General features: G+C 41.5%; 1 protein-coding gene across 1 annotated transcript in view; it reads left to right on the top strand.

Moving 5' to 3' along the window:
• The first annotated feature begins 6,924 nt into the window (after nucleotides 1-6,924).
• The window catches only part of Map1lc3c (microtubule associated protein 1 light chain 3 gamma), a 48,143-nt gene continuing 42,862 nt past the window's right edge, over nucleotides 6,925-12,205 (top strand). The window contains exon 1 of the mRNA XM_087194266.1: nucleotides 6,925-7,028. The gene's annotated coding sequence lies outside the window, so the exon portion shown is untranslated. The remainder of the gene's footprint in view (nucleotides 7,029-12,205) is intronic.

Below are 12,205 nucleotides of genomic sequence, written 5' to 3'. Positions count from 1 at the left end.
GTAGTACACCCTGTGTTATAGTTGTATTGAGATTGTCTCCCAGAACTCTCATGTGCTCAGAGGTGGGGCTTTTGGAAGGAGACTGGATCATGGGGGTGCTATACTCACCAGCGGTCCATCCACTACTGAGCTCAGCTGTTAGAAGGTGGAGCCTGGCTAGAGGTGGGTCACTAGGGGCATGAGCTGGGAGGGTTTATCTGCCTCCTGGCCACCATGACTTGAGCAGCTTCTCTCCAGACCCTTCCACCCTGTCCTTCCTATCTTGGAGCCACCCAACCACAGACTGAAACCTCTAAAAACTAGAGCTAAAATGAACCTCTCATTATTTAAGTTATGGGTGTCAGAAATTGTGTCTCAGTGGTGAGGAAAGTGACTCACATCTAAGCATGAGCGTCTCCATGGTGATCCACATAGACTCACTCCATCCATGTTAAATATCAAATCAATAGTAATCTCATATACTAGACTCATAAAGATGAGTCAGAAGCATTGAGAAGAGAAATAAAGTGTGAACACACACACATGCACACAGGCACACACTCATTTAGGAAATAACTATGTGATAAATGCAGAGATTGTTGGTGATAGTAGAGAAATTAGAAGTCTTGAAGCCCAGACCCATTATTTTTCTGTATAAGGAAAATGAAACATAGAACACACACTGAGTTAATAAAGACAGCTGTGTTATATATTTAGATAATGTTTTAAATATACATTCTAATGATCGACTTAATAAATGCAAAAGTTGCTAAGAATATGCTGAATACTTGGTGAAAACAAGTAGTTGACAGGGATTTGTGGAAGACAGAAGTGAGACCACTCCTAAGAGGCCTGACAAGAAGATGAGTCTTTGAGACACCAGAGGAGGATTGGAAAGAAATGTAAGTGGAGTCAAGACACATTTAGCTTGGCGTTGCCACCAACTTAATTTGGATAGAAGTTGGTAATAGTATTTTTAAATAATAATTTATAATTATGTATTTTAACATATAGCCCATCGTGAACAATCATTCAAACGTGAAAAGAATTCCACAGACTACCATTTAATTTATGAGTTAAAAGAAAATTCCAAGCAGGGTGCGGTGGCGTACGCCTGTAATCCCAACACTGGGGAAGCTGAGGCAGGAGGATCACAAGTTCAAGGGCAGCCTCAGCTACACAGTGAGTTCAAGGCCAGTGTGGAATACAAAGCAAGACCCTGCCTCAAAAAAAATAAGTAGAGAAGAAAATTCCATATTTGGAGTTTGTCACCTAGTTCATTGAGAATTCTTTGTACAAAAAGGGTGCACAAGAGAGAATATTTAAGAAGTCTAAGGTATGCTGACAATAATATATGGCTAAATCATTACTGCATTCAGATAATTATAGTAACCTATTTCTGCTATGACATAGTTTGATGGTCAGTCGTATGTGTCAATTTGGTTAAGCTACTGTCCTGTTATTCAATAATACACTAACATTGGTGTTGCTATGAAAACATTTTGTGGATGTTTTTAATGTTTATACTCATTTTTTTAAGTAAGGAGGATTATCCTCAATAATCTGTGTGGGCTTGAACTGATCAATTGAAAGTACTTAAGAGCAGAACTTCCTGAAGAAAACATTGTACCTGTGGACTGAATGTCAGCTCCTGCATGAGGATTCCAGCCTGCTCATCCTGACAGATTTCACACTTGCCTAGCAGCTCCCAGGGTCACATACACTATGGTGGATTAACTGATGGTCAACTTAGATGGAAATGCCCCCTAAACGAGTGAGCATGGTTCTGGGCACAGAAGACCCACCTGAGGCCTGTTGCCAATGGCATGCTATTGACTTTCCTGGAGAAGTTTGCCATGGCTGTTTTTCCTGACACAAACTCAGCTGTTCTTGTTCTCAAAGGAGCTTGGGTCCTTCCTGCCACCAGGGATGGCTGCTGTTCTCTTCCAAGGAGCTCTGGTCTTCACCTTGAGCATCACTTCCCGGCCCTAGTGCAGATCCCTCAGCCTTCTAGCACAAATCTCCAGTGCAGACTTTAGCTTCCACCACTGGCCTCTGAGCCATCATGGTGCAGATCCTTGATACAGACTTGCATGAGACATTGCCGGGAGCCCTAGGCCTCTGGCTGGACTCCTGTGGGATCCAAGCCCTCTGCTGGATTCTTTGGGTCTCTAGCACATGCACAGCATTTGACTTTTTGGGTGAATATTATTAAATACTCCTATAAATTTATGTGTCCTGTATCAAATCTATTTCCTTGGAAACCAGTAACTACAACATACCCCAATTCCTTTCAATGACTCCGTCTCTGTGGGTACAGATGTGTATGTGTACATATGGGTTCTGTTTCTATGATGGAGCCTGGATATAAGCAGCAATAACAAGCAGTCCCCAAATCCTAGTGGCTCAAAGCCACAAAAGTTTGTTTACTCATACCATGTATTCATCTTGGGTCAGCAGGGTGCTCTTCTTGTCATCTCATTCAAGGACCCATGGCAACAGAGCGAATGTCACTGTTACCACGTAAGAGGGAAAAGAGTTTGCTAAAGGGTCTTATTTCATCCATGAAATTCTCTAACTAGGAAGTAACACTTGTCACAATACAATAACCAGAACTGGTCACATGATCTCACCCAGCCTAATGCTAAGATTTAGAATCCTACTGGCATTTCTGGAATGGTGGAGAATCTGAAATATCTAGTGGATAGCATTAATGACTGACACAGCTAACTACAAGAACACAAATTTATTGATGAATTCTCATTTGGAGTGAGGACAAATTCATAAGGACAAAAATCAAGGAATTTTTAAGAGTGATAAATATAAAGTTCTATAAATAATATAAAAATTCTTCAGAATGACTTTCTGAAGAAGGATAAATAGAACTGAAATACCTGGGCATGGTGGTGTGCACCTGTTATCCCAGCTACTTGGAAGGTTAGCAAGTTTGAGGATCCAAAGTTTGAGGCTAGTCTAGGTGATGCAGCAAGACCCTGCCTCAAAAACCAAAATGAGCGCCAGGGATTTAGCTCAGTGGTTTTGCCACCTACTGAGCAAGCGCAAGGACCTGAGTTCGATCCCTGGTACCAAAAAAAAAAAAAAAAAGAACTGAAACAGGTTATCTGAACGTTTGGTGTCAGTATCCCTTAAAAACAATGAGAAAGCAAAATTAATCATGAATGTAAGGGGTTCAATTAGTTTTCTTTAATGTGGTCCTGAGTTCTAGATAGCTGCTTAGGTAGACTCAGTATCAGCAAACATCTAAAATAACACAAAAAGAACATGAGCAAAAAGAGAAGGGTATATTCAGCTGAGCTTTGTGAGGGTATTGAAAATCTTCCTACATGAAGAGCCTTGGTTTCTCTTTGACTTTCATGAATTCATCTTTCAATATGAAGCATTTCCTTTTACTGCGTATGTTTATTGCACTAATCTTTATCTCCTTATCTTAATCAAATAAACCCTTCTACTCATTTAATTAGCATAGTTTTCCCCTCCCCTTTTAAATAAATATGTTCCATTTTGTATATTGCTAATTTTTCTTAAAATTATAGCCCAGGAGGCCAAAGAATCTTTCAATAAGATGTCATTTGTTTTCATTTTCATATAAGGGATATGAACACAACATAAGCTGTGTTTTATGTGCAAAATAACACACAGGGGAAAACTATTCAGTGTAACTCGCATTTATTAAGCATTCATTCTACAATACTGGCACTGCTGCTGCAAAACAGAGTAATGAATGAGACTTTCCCTGTCCTCAAGGGACCTTATGACCTGGCACAGAGAGAAGACCAAACACAGGTCCAGCCAGTATGATGAAATAATTTTTGACTATTTGCTTACTGCTGTGTATTAACCAATTTTATCAGTAGAAGTGTAGTTTAAAACAATCCAGTTCAGATAAATATGTCTCCAAGGTCCAGTATAGAAACAATTGGGGAAATGAAGTAGGCCAGAGCCAACAGACACACACATGGCATGGACACAGCCCCTTCCATAAGCTCAGATGCATGGTTCTCACCCAACCCTTGACCTTCCTCCACTGTCACAAGCACTGGCACATCAATGATTAGGCCCAGGAAGTGGGGGTGTCTCTATAGACTGCAGACTCTAGGGTACATTTTATGTTGAGAATTTAAACACAGTGAAATAACTAACTAAATGTCATCTGCTTTTTATATCATGCATTAGCAATTCTAATTAACACTAGTAATAGAATACTCCTCCTTAGGGAAAATAATTATTTGCTGGTCTAAATTCTAAGCGGTTGATTCCACCCAGGATGGACAGGTCCTCTTGCCCTGTCCATGGTATACTCATGTTCATGAATGACATTGTTTTCAATTTCTGGTATGGGGTGAAAAAATAACATTCACTGCTACCAATTTCAAATAAAAGCTGCATTCATTCCTTTATCCTGTAAATATATAAAAATCATGTATTATAACACATTCAAGTCCTATTCTGAGTGCACATGATGAATAAGAAAGCCTCTCCTTGCTAGACATGGTTACACACACCTGCAATCCCAGTTACTTGGAATGTTGAGGCAGGATGATCACAAGTATGAAGCCATAATGAGCAATTATCAAGACCCTGACTCAAAATAAAAACTTTTTAAAGTGCTGGGCATGTAGCCTGTACAAGCCTTGGATTCAGTCCCTAGTACCACACACACACACACACACACACACACACACACACAGTCTCTCCTTTCAGATTGGTGATGCACGCCTGTAATCCCAGCACTCTGGGAGGCTGAGGCAGGAGGACTGCAAGTTTCAAAATAGCTCAGGCAACTTAGCAACTTGATGAGTTGTTTCAGAATGAAAAGTTTTAAAGGGTTAGGGATGTAGCTCAGTGCAAAGACCCTGGGTTCAATTCCCAGTACAAGGCAGGGAGGAGGAAGGAAGGAAGGAAGCAAGCAAGCAAATGTCACGCTATAAACTTTTTTCCCTCCCTACCATAATGCAGTAGGTAGTTCTGATTAATCCATCTACAGAAAAGCAGGCTAAAATGTGTTAATACCACATTTGTTTGCACACATCAGAGATACACTGGGGCCGGAAAAGATGTGTCAAGAATTTGCAGCCCCCTCTCATCAGGGCTGCCTGCTCCTTTCAAAAGCACAGATGTTGCCTGAAGGAGACAGAAGCACAATCTTGGAGATCAGATCCACTAAGGAGGGTTGGCCCTATCAGCTCCTAGGTTTCGGGTGGGCCACTGAAGCACAGGCTACGAGGAGGAAGAGGGAACTGGAAACAAGCAAGCCTGACAGGGAGCTTCCAATCATCGACATCTCCACTTTAGCTAAATGATCTGGCATTGTTATTGCTCCTTGCATATCTGTGTGCCAGAAATGAACAAATATTCTCTCTGGAAAAATATAACATTCAGAGACATATGCATTGTTTGGTATAGTGTTTAGTATTCCATGAAAAATCACCAGGCATACAAAGAGGCAATACCATGTGCAGAAAACATGAGAGAAACAAGTGCAGTGGCCCCTCGAGTTACGACCAGACTGACATATGAACAACTTGGTTTACAACCAGAATTTCAGTTTTAACTTTTGACCAAAGTCTTGAGTTACAACCCAAATGCCAGCCACTTGTGCTTCCAGATGGTCTCAGATACAGATTTAACCCTTAAAGAGTTCTGGAAGGGACCTTACAACATCCTTTCCTGTGTGGCCTTGAGACATCCCGGCCAGTGTCTCTCTAAGGACACTGAGATCTGCCTGTATTTAAGAGAGAAACTTTGAAGACCATGTAGAGGACCCTGAGCATTCAATTGACCAACTTGAGTTAGAATCAGCCCTGAGAAATGAATTGAGTTCGTAAGTCAAGTGTCCACTGTAATAAGAATAGTCCTAAAGGTATTCAAAACAAAAGATAAACCATACACAGGCTTTTAAATAGCTCTGCTTAATGTGCTGGAGGGACTAAAAGATAATACTGAGAATTTTGGCAGAAAATAGAAAACTGTGCCAGAAAACTGAAATTCTAGAATGTAAAAATGGAGAAACTAAAAATAAAACTCAACTGATGAATTTAGCAACAGATAAGATATAAAACAAAAAGAAAATTAATAAATGGAATACACATCAGAAAATCATACTGAATAATGAAAAGACATACCTAACCCTCGGCTACTTTAAGAAGAGTTGCCTTAAATACAAGGACAGAGAAGTTGAAAATAAACACTGAGGCATCTTTTTTGTTTTTGTTTTTCTTTAAGTTTCTGAAAAGCATATTGTACATAGTTACTCATCCCCTTGGGACTCTGGAGAACACCAAGTCTGGAATAAACTAGGCTTAGCCCTAAACCTAAGGTGAGAACTTCAGCCAGAAAACATTTCAACACCTCAAATGTTAAAAGTACGTGAGTGACCAAAATACAAGAAATAAAATATGAGCATTTTGGCAAAGACAACACACGAGGACCACCCACTCTGGAGAAGAGGGTATAAAATAAATGGTTGTAGGAATGACTAAGCCAAATCTCAGGTTGTATTTCCAACTAGCCTTCAACCCAGCTGTGGTTGGCTTTAAATAAAAATATACACCATTTTTACCGAAGGGAGCATCCTTTGCCCTGCCTGACACAATTAAAGTAGCTCATTTGTGAAGTCAGACGTTGCCACTCCCATGGACTTGATTTACAAAAGCAAACGAGGTGACATTTTAAAAAACTAACATACAAAGCTGTGAAATGTTCCATAATTCCTTCCCATAAATCTTGAAAATCTGCATTTGGTTCCCAGGACTTTTTCAGGAAAATAGGTCTTCCGGTTTACATCTAGATGTCCCCCAAGAGCGCATGCGCTCACAAACCGACTTTTGGAAGGTGATTGGGTTACGAGGGCTAGCGTTTGATTGGCCTAGAGGGGCGGTCCTAGGGGCGTGGCCCCAAGTGTTTATCTCCCTCCCCAGCTCCTCCCTTCGCTGTCTGCTTCCGGGTTGCTGTGCTGAGAGCAGGTCTCCACTGCTGGGTCCCTGTGCCCTGCCGTCCTGCCTCGGAGCCAGCCTTAGGTGCCCTAAAACGTAAGCCGAAATAAACCCCTGCGTTAAGTTGTGGGTGTTGGGTGTTGTGTCCCAGCAATGAAGAAAGTAACTAAGACAGTAGCTTTCTGGGTAAACTACAGATTCAGATCAAGTCTGCAGAGGAGCCCACTGGGATAGCTCAGTGATTGAGCGTGTGCTTAGCGTGCACCGCCCTGGGTTTGATCCCAGCCCGAAGAATCAGTAACTGCCTCACGACATGATCCCCCGTCCATTCCCTTCCATCTTGAGTAAAGGGTAGATGCCAGATGGAACTCTGACTCCATTCATGGGAAGACATGATAAGCAGGAGGTCTAGTCCGTGGGGTCCAGTCCAATTTTGCCGCGCTGGGGGTGGAACCAGGGCCTGTGCGTGCTAGGTAATCACCTGTCACTGAGCTACCCCTGGCCCAGCAGTGGTTGAGTGTATGAATGAATAAGTGGCTTCATTAACATTTTGTTCTCCAGGCCATTTTATGACAAGGAACTTAAAGGACATGCCCTTGTACTGTCCATAGACAAACCTGCCTGGTAAGTCAGTGTGTGGTTTTAGAGACTTAATCCACTTAGGTGCACTTAGGAGAGACGATTGTCGAATTCTACATATTCCTGATCAGCTAAGATGTGAAGCCCACAGCAGTACCTTTTAACAGGCCTTGTTAGCAATCAGGAGTCTTTGCTCCCAGTGAAACCTCCTGGTGGGACGTGGTGACTTCTGCCATAGCGTGTGGTGCCCGCAGATTTTCCTAGTTCCACTGCTTTAGCCTCAGTGTTGTGAAACCAATAGGGAGTAGAAAGACCAGCTGGCTACCATAATCGAGCTTCCATCAGGGTTCTGATCCACTTGTTAGGACATCCTAAAGTGATTGGGCTTGAGGAGGAAGTACTCCAAATCACGAAACTCAAATTATTCATGTATAATCATGTAATCAATAATTATTATATATTGTAATTATTATAATATATTATACTATAATTATTATATGATTGATATTATAATCATGTAACCAATAATTTACAGTAGAAAGCCAATGTCCCCAAAGGTCCATGTGCAAAAGACTGGGTCCCCAGCCTGTGCCATTATTGGGAAGGGAGGGAACATTTAAAAGGTTTGGTCTAGTGGAAGATAGTTAGGTTTTGGCCACATGCCCTTAGAGGGATATTTAGGACCCCAGTCTCTTGAAGTCTCTTTGCTTCCTGGCTACCATGAGGTGAGCAAGCCTCCACGCCCATGTGCGTCCACCATAATATCTGATGTTAAATACCCAGTTGACAGTTGGGGTTTTTCACACACTGAAAATATATCATGGGACAAGTATATGCTTTCCACTGATATATGAACTATTCCATATTGACAAACCTTTATACAAATGCTGAAGTAATATACAGGATTAAATATGATTTTGAAATGCTGCAATTTTTGTTAGCTTTATTATTTTTAAATGCCACATTTCTAAAGTATGACAGACCACAACGCTATTTTTGTGTCCATGCAGGAACTGGGCCAGTATCCTCACACTATATTTTAATAACCTACTGTATAATAGTTGCTAAAATCTATTACTGAATTTGTTCTGATGAAAAGTTTTTTTAGAAATGTGTTTCAAGAAAAAAATTTCTATTTGCTTCTCTGAGAGGGAAGGAAGGATTTTCTTATCTTAGCAATGCTTCTATCATAAAAGTATTTGGACATCTCGTTCTTCTCATGGAACAAAGCCTACTGGAAACAACTTTGCCAAAGGGCGCATACATAAGGCAAGGTAATTCAAAATCCTGTAATAGGAAAATCTGGACTATTCTCCATGGCTTTAAGATAGTATAAATTTATTTCTTGACCAAGAATAATAACCCATTACATAGGGCCAGGGATATAGCTCAGCAGCACAGTACCTGCCTGGCAAGTGCAAGGCCCTGAGTTCGGTTTCCAGTACCAAAAAAATAACCCATTACAAGTGTTTCTCTTGTGTTCCTTTGACCTTCCTCTGGGTCCTTGGAATTCTGCCTGTTCTTAAAGTAGACAGAGAAAAAGAGGTTCACTTACGGAGGAGACAGACCTAGACATGATACAGATCTCAGAGATGCAGCCTCTCTTCATTTAGAAATCAAACCTAAATGCACGCCCAAGAGGAAAAGGGAATGTGTTTGAGGACACATATCAGTATGTATTTCAATGAGTGATAGATATGGTTAAATATGCACCAGTAATTCAGAAGCAACGAACTAGATTAGAAGGTTGCCTTAATACATTTGGGCTGCTGTAACAAAAGGATAGTTTATAAATAACAGGACTTAATTTCTTATAGTTCTGGAGCCTGGGAATTCAATCACAGCACTGGAAGATTTGCTGTCTGATGAGGGCCTGTTTTCTGGTTCATGGAAATTTGCCTGCTCGCTGTGTCCTTACACGGCAGAAAGGGCAAGGGGGTGATCTGTGACTTTTTTATAAGAGCACTAAAGACCACTCAAAGGATTAGTTGCTGCTGTAACTTGGATCATGAATGGCTCCTAGCAGCCAAGGCATTAAAGGCTTGGTCCACAGGGAGGAACTGTTTGGAGGAGACAGAGCTTTTCAGGAGGGCTGGTGAAGGTGTTTAGGTCATGGAGCCATGCCCTTGAAGAGGATCCTGGGGCCCCAGTCTCCTCTTTCTTTCTCTTTTGCTCTCAACCTGAGGTGAACATTTCTGCTTTGCCATATGCTCTTTGCCATTGTCACCAAGCACCTCCCTCAGAGACCTAGAAGCAATGGTCTGCCTACCCATGGACTGGCACTTCTAAAACTGTGAGCCAAAGTAGACCTTTCTTGTTCTAAGTGACACAGCATTCAGACCACAGCAGAGAAGTAGAAACTCAGTGTCACAGGCTGTCCCTAGCTGTCTGTTGGTGGAATTCCAATTCCACTGAATGTTGAGTGGTAATGGGCTAATGAATCACATGTACTTTTTTTTTTTTTTTTTGGTACCAGGGATAGAACTCAGGTCCTTGCGCCTGCACAGCAGGCGGCGAAACCACTGAGCTAAATCCCCGGCCCCACAGGTACTTTTTAAATTGTGGCTGTTTAGATAGTAAATTTTACCATTTTAACATGGTTAAGGACTGTACACAATCCAGTGGTTTTAACTATATTCACATCTTTATGCAACCGTCACTACTATCCATCTCCAGAACTTTTCTGTCATCTGACTGAAACTAACCCATTAAACAGTAACTCATTTCCCCTCTCACCGGACCCTGGCACTTCTGCTTTATTTTTCTATGAATGTGATTACTCTGGATACCACGTATGAGTGAAATCATACAATACTTTGTTTGTGTCAGGCTTATTCCACCTCGCATAATGTTTCGGGTACACTTTTTAATAGCTTCTGGCTGTAGTAGACCACCATCAAAACAGGGAAGTCAGTTCATGGTTCCTGAACTGCCAAGTCTGCCCAAGATTTGTGACCCCCCAAATATAAGGAGTTAGGGTCTGCTGTAAACTGAACTATTGCCTTGTAAATCCATATGTTAAATGTGATTGTATCAGAGTTAGGGCACTTAAGGACATAACAGTGAAATGAGATCTGTGTCAATCAGTGCTCATTAGAGAAAGAGATTATATAATTTACAAGGTAGGCTTACACTGGCCACTTGCAGAGTCAGATGTGGTAGAGTGCAGAAGGGCTGTCTGCACTGGAGATCCAAAGGACCCAGCCAACGGTTGAAGGCTGGGAGCTCAGCGCAGAGTCCTGTGCAAGTCCATATCAGGAATCTGAATGGTCTGGTAGAAGCCAGGAGATGGATCCCCAGGGCAAAGGCAAAGATGGCAGTTCCTCTGAAGAAGCAGAAGCCAGCCTTCCTTCTTCTTCCCCTTTTTATTCCATCCAGGCTACAACCCTATTGGCTGGTGCCAACCACACCCAAGCTGGGTCTTTTGATCTTCAGTGAACCCATTCAGTCACACCCACAACTGTGCTAAGCCAATCAGTTGGGCGTTCCCTACTCAAGATGACAGAACAGTTACCTATCACAAGGGAATCAGGGTGGAATCCTGATCTATAGAAATCTTCATAAAATAGAAAAAGATACCAGGAACGTGTTTCTCTAACATGTGAGGTGACACTCAGAGGACAGCTTTGTGCAAGCGGGAAGAGAACCCTACCAGCACCTTGATCTTGGACTTCCAGCTTCCAGAAATAAAAGACATAAATAAATTTCTGTGGTTTGAGCCAGCTAATATGCAGTATTTAGTTTGACAGTCTAAGCAGCCTCAGCATCCAAACACAAAGGTAGAGAGAAGAATTTACACAAAACCACCCTTCTAACTAACTCCACTCAGACTGTGGCCCAAACCACCTTCAGATTTGGTGATTCACTAGAAGGACTCAGAGAACCTAACAGAAGCTGTTATACTCGTGCTATTGCCTCATACAGGGGAAGGAGTAAGTCTGGAGTAAAGGAGTAAGTCTGGAGTAAAGTCTGATAAATGAAGGGACGTATGGGGCAGTAAAGTTTCTCTTGTCCCAAGGACTGGTTACCCTTCTGGAGGGACATGTAACAACAGGCTTGGAACTCACCAGGGTGTAATGTTACAGAATGAGAAATTGTTCAGGCATCAAAAAGGGAATTGTTAATTCATTTTCTGGTAAAGGATTGTACCATGGTCAGATTTTAAATTATTTTCAATTTTTGTGAATTGTTGTGACTATGTCATTGGTGAAAGAATTATGTGCATTCTAATAAACAGTTTCTAAGACCTTAAATTTATTTCCAGATAACCTGCTTGTGATTGTGTGGAAAGCTTGATAGCAGGAGGTTTTATTTCTCAAGGATACAGATATTGATTCCCTGACTTTCAAAGTCATTCCAGTGATGACTTTCACTAGTGTTTGTGGCTGGAAAACTCATTCACATGCAGCAGAGCCTGCATCCAAGTCAACACGGTGTAGATCTGAAATCTGAGAATAAAAGAGACAGAAAGGAAACGTTTTTATTCCCCTTTGCATCATTTGGTTTATTATAACAGGTGTGTATGATATCCACCCCCAACACTTTGTTTAAAAACAAAAGCCTCCGACCTGTAAGATGCTGATTGAACAGAAGGAAGCGCCAACTATGCTCTGTGGCTTTTAGCATGACATTCTCCATCACCAGCACATCAAATTATTATTAGCTATTCTCCTGGAAGATTGTCTCCACTGCTC

This window comes from Heterocephalus glaber, unplaced genomic scaffold, assembly GCF_053883595.1.
Source record: "Heterocephalus glaber isolate CG9 unplaced genomic scaffold, H.glaber_assembly_v1.0 deba00001600, whole genome shotgun sequence".
NCBI lineage: Eukaryota > Metazoa > Chordata > Mammalia > Rodentia > Bathyergidae > Heterocephalus > Heterocephalus glaber.
This window is presented reverse-complemented; position numbering and strand designations above follow the sequence as displayed.